The 21607-nt window shown below is 40.5% G+C and overlaps 1 non-coding gene across 1 annotated transcript; it reads left to right on the top strand.

Annotated features, from left to right (window-relative positions):
• The first annotated feature begins 20486 nt into the window (after positions 1-20486).
• On the top strand, positions 20487-20590 carry LOC111817559. Its single transcript, XR_002821725.1, has one exon. It is a non-coding gene; the product is annotated as a U6 spliceosomal RNA (small nuclear RNA).
• Positions 20591-21607: the final 1017 nt, after the last annotated feature.

Here is a 21607-nt window from a genome sequence, read left to right as displayed (position 1 = left end):
ATCTTTGGGTTGGGCAGATATGTGAGAAAAATGAGATGCTTATGGGAACATCGGAGCCTTCATGGATGCGACTTGGGATTTACTTTGCCTATTGGCTATCTTTGCAGAAAACTACAGGGAAGACTCTCCAGGATGTCCTCAGAGTCAATTAAAGAAGCACATAGCACTTATTGGCTCTCTTCTTCCTAGACCTCCCTTGCAGGGTTCCTGATCCTCCACAGACAGTTCAGAGCCCTAGCGATATAATAAGCCAGAAGCTCAGAATTTTGCAGATAATCCAGCATTTCTCAGGCCCACCAAGAAGGCCAACCCATTACCCAAACCCAAGGAATTTGATTTTCACATAACCTGTGTCCCATTAGCAAAACTCTCCATGTCATGTGGAATCAAGAAAGGGGACCCTGACAAGTTTCATGAGTGAGATGGCTCAAAGAAATTTGCTCGAGTCAAACTGCAGGCTTGCTGTCAGTTAAGTTCCTTGCTGTCCCAGTTCCTGTCTGCATGGACTGCTGGGGCAAGTAGAGCTGTTTCTGACACCTTCATCCCCATATATATCTCCTGAAGCAACAATCCTGATTGGTTCCAAAACAGAGGAACAGAGTTCGCACTGGCTGTAAGGAGCACAGCCATGGAATAGCCAGGAAAGTGAGATAACCTGGAGCAACAGATGTTTTTATAGGGGCTTACTCTACCTATCCTATCATTTTCTACCTTCCTTCCAGGCTTTAGAAATCAAGAAGGCCGATGTCACATTGCCCATGGACAGCAGGTTGTGCCTGTCATTAACACTGCTTTCCCAGCACTGCATCCTCCATTCTCTGTTGCTGGTTCATTATTTGGATTCAGGTTCAATATCTTATTTTTCATGAACTCACAATCTTATAACCTGCCATTATGTGTACAAGCCACTTCACATTCCATTCTTATAGTCCCAATGTTTTGTTCACACTTTAAGTTAGGACAAATTTGGAGGGTTTTTTTGTTTGTTTGAAATGTACTGGCTATAACCTTCAGTAGTAACCCAGACAATATGTATTTTAACTCTCGTAATGTTTTCTAAATGGTTCTCTGGTGAATGAATAGTTCTGTGAGTGCATCTTTGTCTCACATTATGTTTGTGAGGTGTGAGGATTATCTTGGCTCATCTGCCCTTCATCTGTGTCCCACCCTATCTCTGGGGTCCTTGCCTTCTCCTGAGCATGCTCTCTGAAAAAGTTCCCTGAGTGACAATCTGCTCAGAACAGGTTTGGCCTTGCTGCTCTTCCAGATGCAGCTTTAGTTTGCTGAAAGACCTTTCCACTGGCTGTACAGTTCTAGGTAGGCTATTGCTTTTTCTTGGCCTTTTGCAGATAGATTTGCACTCCGTGTTAGCTCCCACTGCTGCTGAGGAAAACCCAGTTGCCCCTTAACTGTGGACCTTTTCAGACCAACTGTCTTTTCTCTCTGGCTCCTTTTCAGATAGTCTCCTTTATCTTTGATATTTAGTTATCCTAGTACAATGAATCTAGTATAGATTTAAATGATACCTCTTATGATTCTTCTAAGTTCCTAACTTTGCAGATTAATGGCTTTCATCAATTCATAGCAATTCTCCCCACCACATTTTTCATCGTCACCTCCTCTACTCTTTGTTATCTCTCTGTCTTAAGTCTGACTGAATGTGCTCCATAGCTCTCCACTTTGTGGATTTGTCTAACCCTCTTCTCACTTTTTCTCCCTCTTTCCTGCTTTGTAGATATTCAGCACCTTTTTATAAGAATAACCCAACTTGTGTAAACAAAGGAGAGGGATAAGGGATTGGAAGGCATCAGAAGGGAGGGGAAGTGAAGGGAAAAGGATCTGGATGTGGTGTGTATGTGGACTGAGGCCCTACAATGAGTGCATCCATCGTACATCACATATGCTAATGGAAACATTTTAAATAGAAGATCTCATACACAGAGTTTCAATGTCAGTCTTTAGTCTCTTCACTAAGGGCCAAAGTTTTATTATAGATTTATTCTGGAGGATATATTTGCTGCTTTTAAAGTCGGAGTCATCATTTTTCATACCCTCTTTTTCTTCTCATGTTTTTAACTCAACTTTTTCATGTTCTACATACTTAATGAGCTTTTACATAGCAAGACCCTGCCAAAAAATGAAACAATGGAAATGAAATAAATGTATTTTATATTGTTATCCAATGATGTCAAAATGTACTGTGTTTTTGCTATTATTCTGCTGAATTTTGTTTCTGCAGACTCTCATTTATGGTCTTTTGTTCACTTATGAATACTGTGATTTTTTTAACTCATGTATTTTAGAGCCCTCTTGGAAGCCTGGGGCACTTTCTTTGTTGAGTACCTTTCTTTAAACCATTTTCTTACAAGGTGTTTTACTCTTGAGAAGACATCTGAAGTTACTCTTACAAACACCTGCTGCCACTCTTCTCTCAGGCCTGGCCACAGAATGTCAAAATCTCAGCTTGTTGAGATACAGATGATTTTCATACTGTGAATTGGGCCTCAAACCTGTGTGAATGATAGTAACAAATTCCCACAGAATTTTTTCTCCTCTTCCCAGGACTAAAACTGATACTGCATAAGTTCACAGGACATTTGCATTTGTGAGACAATGAATATATTTGGTTCACACATTCATTGAGGCTGCAAGTCTTGGAACACCCCAGAATTATTAGAGGCCACCAAACCCATCAATTCATTATTAAAGTAAATCCAAAGCTCTACTTCATAGAAATTGCCAGACAGCCTTAAGCTGCTAATTTCAGGAGCCATCTACAGAGATTAGTGCTCCTGTTTAGTATTTTCAGTTTGAGTATTTCCTTAAGCTACACACTTAAATATACTTAAAATTTTACCAAGAATATTTGTATGGTTTGAATAAGCACAGCCCAAAGGTATCTGGGGTTTCATCTTGATGAAGCTACTCCATCAAAATTGGCACTGTCCAATCTTCCATGTAAGTAAATATGTTTTATGTGACCATGGCAAATACAAATGCATGAAAAAGGAAAAATAACATCCTGTAACTCAGTGATGTCCCAAATTTTCTGATCAAGGAGAGTATGAGGCCACAGAGGAAAGTGATCAATGATGTAGAGTGTGCCTAAGGAGAGTCACATGGAGAAAAAACATTCTTTCAGGCTTTCACAGAGAGCAAATGGGTCAAGCAATGGCCGTGACTCATCCACATGGCTGACACTGACAAAGGATCTACAAACTGCTGTACAGGGTTTCAGACTAAACTCTGAGGAGATTTGACTGATCTTTTCAGGTACAAAAGTTACATTTCTTATTATATAGGTCTTGCTTTATCTTGGTCTTAACCATCCAGCAGAAAAGTATAATAATGAGGTATGAAAAGTAGAGCCATATTAATATACTGAGCTGTAAAGGGCTCAAGTCAACAACTTCTGACATTCCTAGTCCTACAGATAACCCACTACTATTATGGACTATTGTACTATATTGGATTATTTTGCTAAATTCACACACCGACTATATGTAAATGGCAATGGAATACACATTCGCATCTCTGACAAAACTAAGCATAAAAAGGGGATACAAATGAAGGACCATTTTGTGTCTGTATATGCAAAATAGTTAGGATATATATACAGCTCTGTTCTCTTAATTCAATGTGAAGAAAGATTTGTACTACTAGCGTTTGGACAGGATATCATGTCTGCATCTTGTACTATGAAGAACAACTACAAAGACATCAATAGGCAACGTATTAAGTATTGAAACTGTCCTATTAATCGGTTTTGAAACTGTCTCATTGCTATTTGTTTCTCATTAAAATTAATTAAAAAATAATAAAAAAGGAGAAATAAGGAGAAAAAGAGAAAAGAATTAACATTCACAGAGAATATATACTCTGACTATTAGTAAATTGAATCCACACCCACCTCTTAGAAGCATATATTTTTATCCTTTAAAACTAAGCCCTCAGTGATTAAGGATCTGCCCACAATGGAGGCATCATGGCACATACCTGAAGTCCCAGATGCTAGGGAGGCTAAGGCCGAAGGATGACTGGAGTTCATGATATGTTGTACTTACAACATTTCAAAAATTAGGACAAAATGGAAGAAACCTTCCAAATCAACACAGTTGGCATTCACTATTTTGGCATATCTATTTTTTAGATTTAGTTCTTTATTAATGGCTGTTTTCCATACATGAGAGATTCTTTTTTCTCATGGAATTAGATGCTCATCCAGTGTCTCTTTGAATAGCAGACTATTGAGTCTTCTGATCTCATCAATGTATGCCAGACAACTTCATGCAAATTCTAGGACTCTAGCAAATATTTGGAAACTTTATTGCTGATATACGTCTGTCAGTTTATCCATCTATCTATTCTCTTTGTAAATAGTGAATAAACTTTCATGCAATGTGAGAACTGAAATTGTGTTTTTGAATATCTTTGTGACATTCCAAGTTCTAGCACAATGCCATAAAATAATATAGTCAATAAATATTTCTTGAAGAAACAACTACCGTTACATATTGTTGCAGTGTCATAGTATCTCCACAAATACAATGCCACAGATGATTCAAAAATGTGCTGAAGCAAAGACAGTAAGCTCTCCTGAGGCACATGTCTCTAGGATTCGAGTTCGGACATTCCAATCCACCCACGCCATTTTCAAACCACATTTCTTTTGGCTGAATCAGTGTGCTCTGGTCTTGTGCTTTGTCATTTATTTTAGCACCTTGTATCCTTGCTGGTATGGCAAAACATTGAATCACAGATGACAGTGAATCTGCAGTCGGTCTGCTCACACTCTCTCAGATGATGGCATTGGTCCAGGTGGGGAGGACATAACTGCTCATACATCCATCCTTTGTCAAGGGCAGTGTTTGCCCTGGCCGTCTGGTACAGAGGCCTTCTAGCGTATCAGTCATTGCTATCTCACAGATCTATGGTGCTTTGCTGTTGCATGACCATATCTTCCATGACAACTCTTTCATATCCTATTTGAGATGTGCTAGTTCTTAACCAGCAACATTTTGTTCCTTTCTAGTTGGTGGCATCCCCTTGTCTGATTCCAAAGAGTATCTCCCATATGTGGCTTTGACAGATTTGAGTCTGTTTCCCTAGACAGTTTATCTTTAGAAAGAATTTACCATTGAAAAAGTGAATCCATGGAGACTCCTGCTTTGTTGTTTTTTACCCTGAAGCCAACAAAGCAAATGAATCTTTTAACCTCAGCTTTAAACTGAAGCACAAAACTGACTCTTTGAACTGGGAAACATTTATTTGCAAACCACAGTTCTTTGCAGGTTTGCATCACTCTGTGTATGGGCAAGGAGGTGGAGGTTAATTGTCTTGAAAAAAATAGCTCATAACAGTAGCTTTTTGCCCTCTACCTTCCTCCCAGTAATGGTAAGGGAGTCCAGCCTAGAACCCTAGGAACTGCCTTGAATACTTGGAAGCTTTTGCAGAACTGTGTATCCATGCTCCATGATACTGGTCTCTAAATGTTGTGAGTACCAAGAAGCAGCTTTTCAAATAGCCTGCCCTAAACCATTAAAGGATTTTGTTGAAAAACTAAATGCATTTTTATTTAATCTCCTTTTCCAAGCATTTGCTACTGTCATGACAAGAGCCAACAGATTTAGTATCTCAGGACACAAAGCATTCTCCAAAAGCATTTCAGTTTCAGTATAAATCTTTTTAATACCAAGAAATGTTCAGCTCATATCAGTTGAACACAAGGGGCAATTGAAGTAAACTTACATAAGAAAATTAAGAAGTTTTACAATTTGTAGCTGAAACTGTTAAAAACTATTTGACATTTTCAATGCATACTATGCATGTATGATTAGGTGGACAAAACCCATGAATGAACTGCAAAACTGAATGTGTTGTAATGAACAAAATCAGATTGTTATTTGACTAGGAAGGAAATGTTAACTTTTCCAAATTGCTATGTGTGATATTAGAAATGCAGCAGAAAAATCAGACACATTAAGATGAAAGAACTCATTTTTGTGGGGGGTTTTTTCTTGACAAAGCCATCATAATTACCCCCCACCACCAATACCACCATTTTCCATTTACACTATCATCTTGGCTTGAAATTTGCCCATTCTTGCAGTCAAAATCAGTTTCCAGCTCCTGGAATCCTTCTGCTGCCCTCCCAGTGCAGTCAGACTCCCCTCCAGCCCTGTGAAACACATTCTGCTCTTGGCCCCTTTGTGATGCAAGCTCCTTCCACAAGTGTGTGTCCTGACCCCATGCTACTACCAGCTCTGTGCTTGGCAATGGGATCCCCATGGTGGTGTCATCAGGGCTTATAAGGGAAAAGATTTAAAGCAGGACATCTAATTCATAGAATTATTTCATAATATCCACCTGAAGAGTCAAATGCATAAAAGTGAGCGAGATCTGTCCACACACTGGAGACACAAGGAAACCAAGCTGCTGGCCTGGGTGCCACAGCAATGTCCTGCATGAGTCCAGCTGAAGACCTAGAGCCTGTGACAATGTTTCATGAAAGTCTGTATCAAGGAGCTTCACTGTTAAGGCCCAAAGAGCAGTGGTGGAAGCTAGAAAGTCTGTCAGCGAGATGAAGGATCTGTGCCAGCGGGCTGAGGGAATCTGCACTGAAACCAAGAAGAGATACTCAAGGTTAGGATCAGAGCTCTCCTGAAGAGAACCATGGCCATCCTCAGTGACAGGAAAGACCCAAGCTTTTCCAATAGTGAGAACAGCTAAATTCATGTCAGGAAAGACAGTAAGACAAGCTTCTCTGTGGGGATCAACAGCACACCATCTTCCCTCCGGTTCTCCTTTTATGTTGCTGGCAACAATCCTCAGGTGGGATCCATACCCAGTAGCACACTGGTTCAGTTCAGTGGGTGTCACAAGTTGATCATTAGTACATCTAACACACTTGACAAACATGACTCAGTCCCTGCCTACCCTTCAACAGCAAAGAGTTAAAGTATGAGATCAGTGCCAGTGTGGGGCAGTACAGAAGGCACCAAATTTTAGATGCTGGGCTTGGCCGAGGCTGTGAGGAACACACCCAGAGCAGCCATGAAGGCCAGCAGGACCCTGTGACTCAGCTGCTTGTGAACAGGCTCCTTAACATTGCACCAAATTTAAAGGCTGTAACTTGCGTGTCAGTTCCAATGCCCAGCTGTTCTTCATGCTGAGTGATCCTGACTGTGGGGTCCCACTGTAGGAGCTTTTAGGAAGCAGAAGCAGGGCAAACAACTGCTCAAACCAAAGTTTCATGACACCAGATAGCGTGGTTTACATTAAGTAACTTCTGCTCCAGATTATATCAAAAAGTCAGCAAAACACCAAAAATCCTAAATGAAACGAGAAGTTGTCACTTTTATTTCCACCAATTCAAAAGCTGACATCTGCCGCATCTTTCCAGAGGTGCCCATATTGCTTCAATTCAATCCATTCAGCGTATTTCTTAAAAAAGTTCGAAGTTGGAAAGATACAAAAATAGATTCCTCTGTGTACATGCCACCATTCCAGTGGGGAGGTTATTTTTACAGAGAAATTTGGGGCTGAGTGATAACATGGCACCTGGCAGTGAGCTCAACAGATGCTTGTGCTACACTGGGCTTGAAAAAGAATGATTATTTAAGGACACTTATTTGCTATTTGGAAGCCACCATCTTATGATTTGGGACTATTTGATATCTTGTAATTGACACAAGATGGTTGAGGGCACCTTTCAAAGCTTGCAGTGACATCTCGGAGAGCACAAGCTGAGTCTGTCTAGCTTACACGCTGGTGACGGATGGGTTTGTGGCAGGAGAAAGCAGTTCTGATCTTCAGGTCACTGGTGAGGGGGGAGGAGGAGGAGCTTGGTCCCTGACAGCTGCTTTGGTCAACTTTGCTCCTCTGGTTCATGTGTCCTTATTTTCTGAGGATAACTCAGTGAATACTTGACCAGGTGCCAAGGCTAGGATATAATACAAATTAATGTTAAGTTCATTGAAAGAATTTTGAAAGATTTTACGTTTCCAATTGAATGTAGGACCCTATATATAAAGAGACTAGTGTGTGTGTGTGTGTGTGTGTGTGTGTGTGTGTGTAACCTATATACAAATCCTATTTACTCTTGTTCTCTCTCCAAGGTTCAGAATAATACATATATGTATTTTTTAAAGATTGTACCAATTTTTCCAAAACTAAACAAAGTAAAATCTCTCTGCTAACCAAAATAAGAGGCCAAGTTAAAAAAAAACAAAGCTCCATTGAAACCAAATACAATCTAAATTTTATTCACTTTTGAATATTTTTCTTTTCTTCAACTCTGAAAACCTTTGCTGAAGAATTTCTTTATAGACTGGTGGAGAAGTAGATCCACTGAATGAGGAAAACCAAACAAATGTGAAAATATAAGCAAGTACTTTGAAATGAACAAAGAAGCAAAATCCCATCGCATGGTTATATGTGTGGGATCTTCCCACTGTGATCATCCAGCACTGCCTCAGGAGAGCTCCAGCTCCAGAACTTGCATGGGCTCTGGACACAACAGAAAGGGCCTTCTTGACCTCCGTTTGTGCTATCTGCTAGAATTTTCTACCAAACTGGGTATCAGCCTTGATCGAACAGAAGTTGTTCTTCAAAAACAGTTCTGCCATTGTTTGTGTTGTGAATAATGTCTTGATTATTCCATTCATCATAAGAATGTATAGCTCCCTTCCTGTCCTCCTTTGGAATCTTGTAAACCATCTCTTCAGACACATATTGTGATAGTTTTCATGAATTCTCTTCATACCTACATCTATCAGCAGACTAAAGTTACCATGTTCTTCTTTACCTCACATAGTAATCAGGGCAGTACAATTGCTTCACAGACGTTTCTTAAACAGAATTGCACTGACTTGGACCTTGCATTACTATAATAGTTCATTTTCCTTCTATTAACTCTTCCTTATGTTGATCCTTTGGCTACTTCCTTTTAACTTTCACCTACTAGCTCTATTTTTCCCCATTTGGAGCAACATGAAATAAGCCTGTTTTATCATTCCAATAAATGTCAAAGCAAAACGCCCACAGAGAAACAGCATTGGCTCAGTCCACACACGGTATGTCTCCAGGACTAGTCACCTGTCCTTGAGTGCTTGCTATCATGTGTCACTTCCTTCCTGAGTGCGGTGGCCAGAACAAGAGTCTTGTAGGCCAGCCATGGACAGGCCAGGGAATGGCTCAAGCCACTGCACTCTCATTGCAACACCTCTGATGATATCAAGGTCTTCTTAGCAAACCGTTACTAATTGCAATGAAGTTTAATTTACTCCACGTCAGAGATAAACTGGCATTTGTGTTACCATAACCCCTCACATGCAGATGCAGATAATAGGAGATATTATCCTGAAACTTTATCTGAGATGATTCTCTGGATAGGGCAAAAGCCATCTGTCTACTGGTAAATAGGGCTTTACTGGCAAACTGACTATTGCCCTTGATAAATGTTTTAATTGTGAATCACCACACATTCAAGCTTGAGAAATATAACAAGGACAGATTACTAAGATGTTTGCTAAAACAGACTTGAATTCTCTCAGGAGCATGCTAGTACAGATCTGCTGGTAATTTAGATAAGGTTCCCTACCAGTGGGCAACAGTTGCTCTCCTGAGTCTCCTGAGTCTGCCAGAAACATCTCAAGCTCTGTGGCCAGGGTCCATTCTGACTGGACATTGCTGAAGCCAATACAGCTATCAAATCTTACTGGTTAGTAAGCATTTTATCACCCTTTCCATCCCACACTCAGAGAGAAACTTACGAATGGCCTCCAGGAAGAAAAATGACTGTTTCGGTGAATCATAGCTTGTGAGTCTTCCAAATGCACAGGGAAGGATCACAGTGAGAGGTGGACAAATGTAGCAAGGATGTGTGTGAAGTGTGACACTCATTCTCCTATGTGACCAGACTTTGGAAGCCACACAGGACCCATGGATCTTAAGACTAAAAGCCCACGATCCATTGATCCTAAGGGATGGTGCCAGATAATTTACTGGGGTTCAGGAGGAACTGTACCCTGATATTAGTCTTTTGACTAATCAGTTAAAAAGAAGTGAAACAAATGATCATTTACTGGTATCTTGAAAAAAAAAAAGCAGCCTGGAGAAGAGAAACTATCAGATGTTTTAACCAAATAGCTACACATCAAAATAGTATTTTAGAGACTAGGAAACCTGTGGCCTAAATGATAGAAAATAAATCCAGTATGTGAGAGATGCAAGTTTCTTGTTCCTACACAGAAATGACCCGATATTCATGGCCAAAGGCCCACCACGAATGTATTTCTGGTTGCGATCACACTATTCTGTGTCTGTGTGCACATTTATGCAAGTGAGCATTCACTCAAACACAGGCAAGCAATAATTAAGAAAAGTACATTCTAAGGGCCAGCCAAATAGCTCAGTGGATTAAAGTGCCTGCAAGCGGGCACAGGGGCCAGGAGTTTCGATCCCCAGTCCTGCCATGTCAGCCCCACCCCCACGGTGTGCTGAGACAGCAATTGAGACTGGGCATGGTGGCGAGCGCCTGTAATCCCAGCTCTTGGGAGGCTATAAACAGGAGAATCACTACAAGGATGATCTAACAGTGAGACCCTGAACACCCTGTAGACCTTTCCTAGAATTAAAGAAAAGTACATTCTAAAGATCCTTTTAGTCACCTCTCTAAAATCTATCCAGTCCCTTTTTCTTCTATACCAACCCTTTAGGAAAACTCATGAAGAGAGAAGAACTATGTCTCTGGACCTGACATTTTACACATGACATAGACATGTCTCCCATATGTCATGCTATAAGCCAGACAAAAAGTTGTTGGTGATTTGAAACATGATTTTGTATGGACACTGCTATTGGTGTCCCTGGGCTGATATGTCAGTGTGTACCAGGAGAGATGGAGAATCTACAGACAGACTCATAATTTGAATACTCTTCCCAGTTCCATGGGCTTTTAATTGAGAAATAGCACCATAAACATATGAAGAGAGATCATTTATTCTTTGTCCTGGAAAGCAGTCACATTCTGGAGAGATGGGCTCCTTAGGCAATATTATAGCCTTTTGTCTAAGAGTGGTTATTGTAGAAATGTCCTGCCATATGGTTTGAAGCTAGCTATTAAGTAATTTTTGTCTAGTCTTTCATGATATTTAGAATTTGTTCAGTGATTTCTGTCACTGTGATGAAACACCAGAGGCTCAATGTAGATAAAGACAAGAGGTCTGTTCAGTTCACAAGAGATTGGAAGTGCAGACAGCTCTGGTGGGGCTACCTTGGCTGCATCCTCACAGGGTAGACAACCTCCCATCAGAGGGGCACAAGTATGCGGAAAGAAAGAGCACATTCCTGGGCAGCAGGCCAGGGAGAAGGAGTGGCTCTGTAAAGCAACTCACTTAAGAACTGACTCAGAATCCCATGCTAACTGCTCTGCTCTCCTCCAAGGGAGTGGCCCTGGTGACCATATTCTAGGACCTCCTGTGAACAGCTCCCATTACACTGCACTGGCTCCCCGAGGATGACACACTTAATCCAGAGGGACATATTTAGGGTTAAAAATAATTTTTGTTGACATCAATAAAGTACATTATTATTATCAAAATACTACAATGAATAGTCACAAAATGTGTTTATTATTTCAAAAGGTACTTTTATGAATATAGCTTGGACATTCTCAAAGTTCTCTTGTTCCAACTAAAATCATTGTTTTTACAATGTTATTCTTTTTTTTAAAAATTTTATTCATTTTAATGGGATAAAAAGATAAAATAGCAATGAAACAGTTTTAAAACAGGTTAGTAGGACAGTTACAATAATTAATACATTGCATATTGTTGTCTTCAGAGTAGTTATTCAGAGGACAAGATGCAGACATGATATCTTGTCTAAACAATACTGGTACAAACCTTGCTTCTCACTGAACTAAGATAAAGTAGCTGTATATCTATCATAACTATTTGTGATAAAACATATATACATATACAAAGTTATTCTTGATCCTTAGAGGTTTCTTCAAAACTTAACTGTAAGTAACAGTATATAAAAGCAATAATTCTTTAAAAAATTAAAAGATTGGAAAATAAGAAGTTGAAATATGGGGTAGCAGTTAAGTTGTCTAAAATACCAATCTCTGTTTGATCCATATTAAAATGTCCATTTGTCCAGCTAAAAATCATTATCATGAAAAAAAGAGTGGATAATACAGAACACAGAGCCTTTTCTCCAGCAAATGCCATTATTTTAGAGCATAACAGATTATGTGCAGTTTACATCTGAACTGCATATTCACTTCCTCTTCTTGTCCTATTTGGATGTCTTTTCACTTCTAACTTGAGCTATCAACAAACAAGGTATTAAAAATTTTGAGCATTTTGATGAGTTCCCAGTTTCATTTATCCATTCAGTAAGCACGGACGGAGCTCCTCCTGGGAGATGACCGCTGCTCGCTAAGTGGGGATCAGGGACAGGAAGATAAATGGAACACAGCTCCTGATTTCCTGAGATTGGAGAACTGAACAAGCGAGTCTAGCATTGGATATGCTCTAGAAATGACAATGCAGGGTGGCAATTTACAGCTGAGTACTGCAGAGCAGTGAGAAGGAGGTTTTGACCATGTCCCTGGGCAGGGCCATGCATGTCACAAGGCTGGGAGTTAAACAAAATCTTCAGAACTTTTGAGGAAGTGAGCAGTTTTTAACATTTCTGGAGTGTGGAGCTCAGAGAGGAAAGTGTTGACAGGTCTTGAGTGAGATGCAAAGCACAAATACAGAGGCCCTTGAGCCATGGGAGGCTGCAAGCTTTCCTGATGAGCATGTTTTGCTTATTGAAAATAAGACTTTTTGAAATGAAGTATAACAACCATAGCTAGTGTCAATTAAATATTGACTATGTGTTTGACATTGTGATAACTACATTTTATGCATCCATAAATTCTAAGGGCCCATTTGTGTCCACTGTATAAATAAGATAGCTGAAGGTCAGAGCATTTAAGAAACTTGTCCAAGTTCATTAGCCAGGTATGCTGGTGCACACCTGTAATCCCAGGACTCAGGAGGCTGAAGCAGGAGGATCTCTGATTCAAGGCCAGCCTGGGATACATGGAAAGACTTAGCCCCCTTTAGTGGTGATATCAGCCCAGAGACAGCCTGAAGCTATGCTTATTCCCCAATCTGGAGTCCAAGGACCCAAGCTTGGATGAGTTTGAGGCTGAAGGTGAGTGGTTAGAAGTGACTGTGTGCACACCAAGTGCTCTTAACTTTCATCTTCATTTCCCCCAGGGATAGGTTAGAGGTGCTGGCTCCCACCTTGCCTAATCTTGGTGCTATGACAAGCTAACTCCTCTTCTAGGGCCCACAAATTTAATTTAGAGAAGAGGCAACTCTTCCACTCCATCCCCTTCCCCAGCCAGACTCTGTTGAGCCACCTTGTCTGGCTAGTGCATTGCAGATGGTTCTGACTGATGCCAGGAGCACTGCACCCCCTAGCAGCACCCCACCTGTGCACCTTGAGCATAAGTGATGCAAGGTAATCCAGAGAACAGGAAGCTGGATGTAGGAAAAGAAAGAAGTCTTAATGCTGCTACTTTCATAAAATCTTCTCTTATTTTAGATTGTTCAGTGTTCATTTAATTCCCTGGGTGTGATTCATGTTGCTGATTGCTCCAGGGCAAACAGGACTGACCCTCAGAGTCAGAGGGATACAGGGAGCAATAGATGCTGGGGTTTCTGTTTGTCTGTTTTCACTATGTTTTCTGCAATAGAAACTATAGAGGGACCTAGTTCTTGAACCCAAACTCCAGGGCTCCAGCTCATGCCCTGCACACATGCAGCCTCCTCCATTGGCTACTGTTCGAAGTGCTCTGCCAGCACGAGGCAGCCATGTGTCAAGATGCCAAATTCTGTTAATGCTATTTTTGACAGCATCCATGACTTACCACCAATCTTTGGACTTGGAGGGCCAGAAGGGCACGCGTTTGCAGGCACATCTGGCACAGCTCTGTTTTGTCTGCTTTGACAGCATCCTGGAAATACCCAATTTTCCACAAAACAGAAAATCTGACAAGTAAATGTATCTCAGCAAGGCACAAGTTGAGGTAATGGTCTCTCTCTCTCTCTCTCTCTCTCTCTCTCTCTCTCTCTCTCTCTCTCTCTCTCTCTCTCTCTCACACACACACACACACACACACACACACACACCGTAAAAGCAGCTGGCTTTCTCTGCTAATGTTTATTTGGTTTAAAACGGGAGTATCCCAGTTGCCAAAGGAACAGAGAGAATATACTGCAAATTCCTCTTTTAGTTCTTTCACTTCTCTGGTATCATAAAAGTCTGAATTTTCCTTTTCATTTGATAAATAAATTTTTTAAATTCTGGATACAACATTTTTTCTGTCACCGGTAGCTCTTTGTGGGAAAATCATCCTTACATTTTCACAAGATGAATTATATGGTGTTGATAAAAGATTTTGAGTCTACTCTGATACAAACTCATATTATACTTTTTTTCCTGACAGAATCAGAATATATTTAGGTCCAGAACATATTTGATATTTGCTAAGCCATAAAATACCCTCAGTGGGAGTGAGGAAGTTGACACTTACCCACACCAGTGTGTGAAGAGAGTCAGTTGTGTGGTAGGAAGCAGAAAAGAGAGGATAAACTTGGTTTTGACCACAAAACCAGTGGGAAATCAGGATTCTAGTGACTTTGATTTTTTCACTTGCTGTGCTTTTGTACATGTCACAAAACACAAAACTATTTACTGTGAAAAATACACAGTATGGTTTAAGCAGCAAAGGAAGACTCAAATTTAATTAGCCTTACAGATTATTGGTCACGGAATCACTGGCATTTGGAGTTTGGAAATGGGTGTTCGTTCTAAGAAAGCAAGTAAACAGAGATCCAGCAAGCATCAGGAAGAGAGGGAGCCCAAGGACCCTACAGCAGAGGAAGGTTCCACAGGAGTAAAAGTTCATAGTCACAGACCACCTTTCCAAACACAACACGACTTCATTTTTGATCTACGTTTTTCCATAGTTCCCAGAACCATGGGCTGTTTACAGAGTCAGGAAAAATTTTTGCTTTGACATGAAGTAATCCTGTCCTTTGGGAGCCCCCAAGTTAGCCAAGGTTGAAGACAGTTTCAGAAACCACAGTTTCAGCCCACTGTGGATTTGTTTGCTTTACTGTTTTGGGTGCTTATGTTGGAGGAACTAAACAACATCGCTAGCATTTTTAAACCTTTCCTGTATGGGAACATCCTCTCCAATCCCTGTAAAGTCAGTTCTCTTGTTAAAAAAAATCATGAAACTACTGCAGAATGCTCTTCAATGTCATCAAATTCAGCTTATTTTGAAATACATGGCATTTAAATCTATGCATCAGCATACATCAGTATATATCAGCAGGTTATTTCAATGTTATCTGAAACTAAAGAAAATAAGTAAAAAGCTTCCCTTCCCAATTGAAACAATTTGATAAAGAAGATTTTTTATTAAACAGAACCATTTTCATTCAAATTATTTAAGCCTAAGTAGTGTACCAAATTCTAATGAATATCCTGTATCAGAGTACTGAGTTTTGTGATACAGTTCAGCAGATTTTTCAAGGTTCTAGAGAGTTCCAGGAGGCTTCAGATGGTTCTACAAGATTCCACCTCTCTCAGTAGACACATCATTTAGAAGTGAGGATAAGTTCCTCTAGTCCTACAGAGCTGGTCACCCTTTCTCTGAGATAGAATTTTAGGATGCCTCTTCTCACATGATGATGCTCAAGATTAAATGAACCAACTGAAAGAACCAGGGGTGAAGGGGACCAAATCCTCCCCAGGAAGAAACTTTCTTACTGGAGAGCTTAGGAAGCAAACACATTGTTTTGGAAGGAATATTTTTGAATAGTAAAGTTGCTGGAAACTAAGTGTTACCATTTTAGCAACTGTCTGAGTTTTCAGAAGTAGGTGGAAGATGACTATAGGGCAGGTGCATGAGGCTCCTACCCAATTCTGGAACAGGACTCCTCTCTATCCTCCTGGGGATGTCCCTAGACACTGACTGGCTTGCCAGAAGGACCAATGCATAGCTGAGTTCTGGACAACAGGGATGGGGAGACAGGTGCAGCCCTCCACAAGAGACCTGGAAGCTTCATCTCAAGGTGTAGTATTTCTGAGAGGTCCTGAGTCCTGCCTGGTATTTCCACCCTTCAGGCTTTAAATCCCAGCTCATGCTTTGGACTTTGAGTCCAGAAAGTGCTCTTTTCCTCATAGTGCTATATTTTTTCTTTTTCTGTTATAGTACCACACTTGTAGTATGAGTTATTTCACTCATAGGAGGAAAAGAAAGTATTTTCATAAATTTTAAATTTAGAGTTTTGTGGGCACCAACACTCGCCTTGTGAGAGAGACCAAGGAGTTGCCTGCAGAAGGGCTTTGTGTCATGCAAAGGTTGTGAGTATTAGGACCATCTCAGTCTACTTTGCCTTCGTTGTGCTGTAGAGGCCTCATATTGAGACTTCCAGTGGTGTGGATTTTCCAAATGTGGTTTCAAGAGATGAAGAAGGGGTGAGAGGAAGGAAAAAGGAGAGAAGGACTGAGGGAGAGGAAGGAAAGAAGTGAGGAGAAGAAGAGACAAGGAGGAAGGAAGGAAGGACGAGAGGAAGGTGGGAATGGAGGGAAGAAGAAAAATAAGAAGAGTGAGAGACAGAGATGTGTGCAGAGAGACCAAGAATGAAGAGGAGAGACAAGGAGGAAAAGGACACAGCCACTGTAGCTCATAGACCGCTGACCAGACTGAACACTTTTCCATAAACTCATGAGTTCCCTTCCCCCTACCCTTCTGTCTTCCCACTTGTCTGTAATTGCTGGTCTCTTAGCTCAGGCAGGCACTGCAAAAAGGGCTCATAATTTATATTTCTGAGGTGAGACTACTTTTCCTACTTCCTCACCACTTTGAATTAGATGTGAGGGGTTTCTGTGTGCTTCCTCTTCCTACTTTTCAGAAGACACTGGCCCTACCCCCACCCACTGACAGTAGAGACTCCACCTCTTTTCTGTCCTCATAGCAAGTGGTAAGCCAGGTATATATATGAATTCCAGCAAGGCAGTAAAAGCAAGAAAGAGAGGCACTCAGATGTGGAGATTAAAAATAGAATAAACAGGAACTAAAGAGTCTGGGTTCCTATTTCTTCTCTGGTTCACTTTGTTTTCACATTTCCCCCAGTGAACTCTTGTCACAGTTTCTCCCAGTTAAGCAGTCATATGTAGTCTGGGACAGGGAAATAGGCTGTCCCAACCCTCTTTATGGAGAATTCCCTACCCACTCTCCTTAGAATTTAATTCCCAACACACATAAAAACAATTGTCAGAGAAAAAAGAAAGACTCTACTTCAGGATTGCCTAGAAATGCTAACAGAGTTCTCTTGATGGCTTAAAATTAGAAATGTCATAAATGTAATATCTATGCTGCATACAAAACCAACAAGCCTCACCCTTATTTCATACTACTCAAAGCGAACCTAAAGTAGAGTGGAGAATGAATGTAGACTATCACACCACTACCTCAGACCAGGGATCAAGACCTGGGTGCTGAAATCCTCTGTGTGGCTTTCTGGAATCTTCTTTGTACCATCCCAGGGTTGGAAAGACTCATAGATCCAGCTGTGTGGACACTCAGAGATTGGCAGCCAGAGATATCTGTCACAACTTTGCTTCCTAAAGCATACAGTACATGGAGCGTTTTATAAATAAAGGCCCCTAGAGGCCTCACAACGTGACCAGTGGAGATGGTGACAACACAACCACTGCCTGTGTTGTCTGAATGGGACTCCCACTCAGCCCAGCTGCAGGTTAGCTAACGTCATTATTCTCTGCAGGGACCACTTACCTGGGAAGGATCAGCAGCTTGCTTCCCTGGATAGGAGAGAAGATTGCAGAACAGGCTAGCCATGTGGTAGCAGAAGGGAGCAGGGCTGTCTCCCCTCACTCCCTCGCATATTTGCCACAAATCACGTCACAAGCTGCAAAACAACTGAAGTACAAATATGGACTGACTAAGGACCAGCCATTGTTCATTGTATTCTGAGAAGCAGGGACTCCTCTCTACTTCCTGTGATCAAAAACGCTTGTTAATCGTTCTTATTAAAAGCCAGATCTCCCCACATTCAACTTAGTTGCACATGGACTAAATTAAAAGCAGGAGATTGTTTTCATCTCCAGAATCTAGCTAATGCCAAAACAAATGTACATTAAAATGCTGCTGGACCTTTGAAAAAAATCTTTTTCTTCCTGTCTTGCTAAAGTAGGCAGTGAAACAGCAAAGAAAAGGGAGGAAACGAAAACCTAAGGCCTAGGATTCCTGGCTGGCACTGTGGAAGTGTTAGGACACAACAAGACTCATTAATTCTTCATGTTGCATTTTCTTCCTCCCCTGGTTTTCTGGGTGTAGCTTTACAGTATGTGTCAACGGCTGAGAAAAACCCTGCCAAAATGGCATTTTTCTTATGAATATTAAATATTTTTGACACATTCCCTTTACAGAGTTTATGCAGGAAGATATCCAGCATGTGTTTTCAATAAAACAATACCTCAGAAAACTCATGTATCTCACAAAGTTACAACTTAGCATACCGGGTACCCAAGTTAAATTTAAATTTCGGTGAAAAATGAGTAGTCAAATGTTGCAAGGAACACATATCTATTTACAAATTTATCTAAAATTCAAACGTAACTGGGTGCTTTGAATATTTACTTATTAAATATGGCAATTCAAAACACTAACTCATTTAACATTATGGTCCTCTGAACATATGGAAAATTACACACCTATGGACAAAATAATTGTTATTTTGAACTACATCATTGCTAAATTGTGACTCAGTGCAAGGTACCTAGAAATGGTTAACCAGGGTAATATTGCCACTTTGTTATCTGGACATATAACACTGTCATTAACCACAGTGAGACTCTGATAACCATTTCAATCACAGTGGCTAATAATCTCATGTCCTTCAGATATAACTGGAAAAGGTAGAGATTTAACTCTAGCAACATGGAACTTTCTAGATTCTTTTTTTTTTTCAGAACTGGGAATTGAACTCAGACCCTTGCACTTACCAGGCGAGCACTTATTCTACTGAACCATCTCTCCCAGCCCCTTTCTAGATTCTTTGAGAGCTTTCTAATCAGAAAATTTTGAGTATGAAGAACAGTGGCCATTCTTCTGTGAGACCAAGTGTTAAGGCCAGAAATGCCTGTTCTTTGCACAGTAGTTCCAATGGTTGATTATCCCTAATGGTTCCAAATGCACAACATTCTCAAATTTATGTTACTGAAAAATGTGTAGATAGTCTGATTTGTGACCTTACTCTCAAAACTGATATGCTGGGCTGGAGATAGCTCAGCAGTCTAAGTGCTGACCTGGCAAGTACAAGTACCCAGGTTTGACCCCTGACACTGCATACCACACTGTCCCTTGAGCCCTGGGCACATGGTGCCAGCCACTGAAACCAGCCCTGAGGAGGCTGAGACAGGAGGATCAGTACAAGTCCAAGCTAGGTAATAAGAGCCTATACCAAATAAATAAATAAATAAATAAATAAATAAATAAATAAAACCATTATGCCAACTTCAATGAAATCTGCTCCCAGCTTGAAAATGTTCTCAGGGGCCAGGGACCAGGAGTTCAATCCCCAGGCCTGCTGTGCCAGCCCAACCCTCAGGGCCCACTGAGTCAGCGATTGAGGCGTGGTGGTGGCTCACACCTCTAATTCCAGCACTTGGGAGGCTGTAAACAGGAGGATCCCTATGAGTCTGATCTACACAGTGAGACCTTGTACACCCTGTATACCCTGTCCTAAATACAAAAAAAAAAAAAAAAAAAGAAAGAAAAAGAAAAGAAAGCAAGAAAGCAAGAAAGCAAGCAAGCAAGCAAGCATTCTCAGGTCTGGCACACAAGATCTAAAATTAAACTAAATTATCATCACTTGGAAGTGCTGTAGGGGAGGACTCTCTGTGAGTCAGCGTGAGCTTCCTGCTGAACTTCTGCTCCACCTCTGCAGAGAGGCCTAGCCAGGAGCTGTCCATAACACTGCACCCACATGAGGAGCAGTCACTGAATATAAGGCCTGAGATATAGGTTCCCTTAAACCTCTAAATTGTGAGTGATTTTCTCAAGTGACTGTCAGATGTACCTCCTTGTATTTTAAACATGTCCCCTTCATGCCAGCAGAGCTCCCATTGCCTCTTTGCCCCAGAATCTCATGGGAAACTCTGAAAGATGCTTAATTTAGAAGCCATTGAGCCTGTGAGTCATGCAGCTTTTGGCCAAATTTTCTTCTGCAGCCTTTCTGCTATCATAAACATTTATGTGAAGACAGGATATCTCCTTGCCCTTCAAGAGTTGTCTTTCCACAGCTGCTTACTGTCTACCTGAGGTCATCAACTTTTATGAAAAGAAAATATCCAGTTATCTCTAAATTGCTGCAAATGACAAAAAAGTGTTCACTTCGGCAGCACATATACTAAAATTGGAACGATAGAGAAATTAGCATGGCCCATGCACAAGGATGATATGCAAATTTGTGAAGCATTCCATATTTTTAAGGGAAATAAACCATACACACATGTGTAAATATCATACAGTTTCCCTAGTATAAGAACTCAAAAGAAGAAATACAAATAGAAAGGTATAATTCAAGTAAAAGAAAAACAGGAACTCAAGGACTAACTAATTAAGAGAGGGAAAGGAGAATAGCTAGGAAACATGACAGTGACAAGCCATACAGTTATATGTAGAAGATGGGCAAGGCAATGATTCTAAGAATCTCCAGAAGATTTTTAAATCGAACTGTTAATTGGAAAGATTCTCACCCTGTCTAATTATATATGCTACCTGTGAACTAAGCAACTGCACTGAAGATGGTAATCTGTAATAGTAGTTTCATGCTAGGAGTGCCTGTCATTCTGGTATTCTGAATACGGGCTGCTTGTTATGACATGCCAGTTGCTGCTGTGCTGTCTCTCGGGTAGATGATTGTTCAAAAAGAAGGGGGTGGTGAATGAAGGCAAGAGACAGGAAAAGGAATGTTGTGGGATTGTCCTGTTTCAAGGTTGTATATGGTTAGATTTTTGGAATTATGTATAAACATGAGAAATATATAATTCTTTATGACTATTTTTAAAAATATATTCTAATTTTTAAATGTGTTTTATCATATTCTGTAGGGCCTTAAAATTCAACATATCAATACTTGATGAAAAATACCTGTTCCATGTTATGCCTAAGATGTTTGATATTCAGACAGATAGTGAGGTTAAGCTTATCAGCCTAGGTTGTATAGCAATAACAATAAACTTCTCTTTTGGAGGGTTAACAACCTAAGTTTGTAGACCAAAATTAAAGAAAAAAGAGGGCCACAAGGAAATCTAACATTTTGGCCCTAGTCTTCCAAGGTCCATTAAGACTCAGGACATATGAGAACTCGTACTATAACATCATGTAACTCGGCAGTATCCCTAATTTTCTGATCAAGAAGATTATGGGGCCATAGAGGAAAATGATCGATGATGCAGTGTGTGCCTAAGGAGAGTCACATAGAGAGAAAACATTCTCTCAGGC

The sequence above is a fragment of the Octodon degus genome, unplaced genomic scaffold (assembly GCF_000260255.1).
Source record: "Octodon degus isolate 3935 unplaced genomic scaffold, OctDeg1.0 scaffold00061, whole genome shotgun sequence".
NCBI lineage: Eukaryota > Metazoa > Chordata > Mammalia > Rodentia > Octodontidae > Octodon > Octodon degus.
Note: the sequence above shows the minus strand (reverse complement) of the source record. Positions and strands in the feature narration are given on the sequence as shown.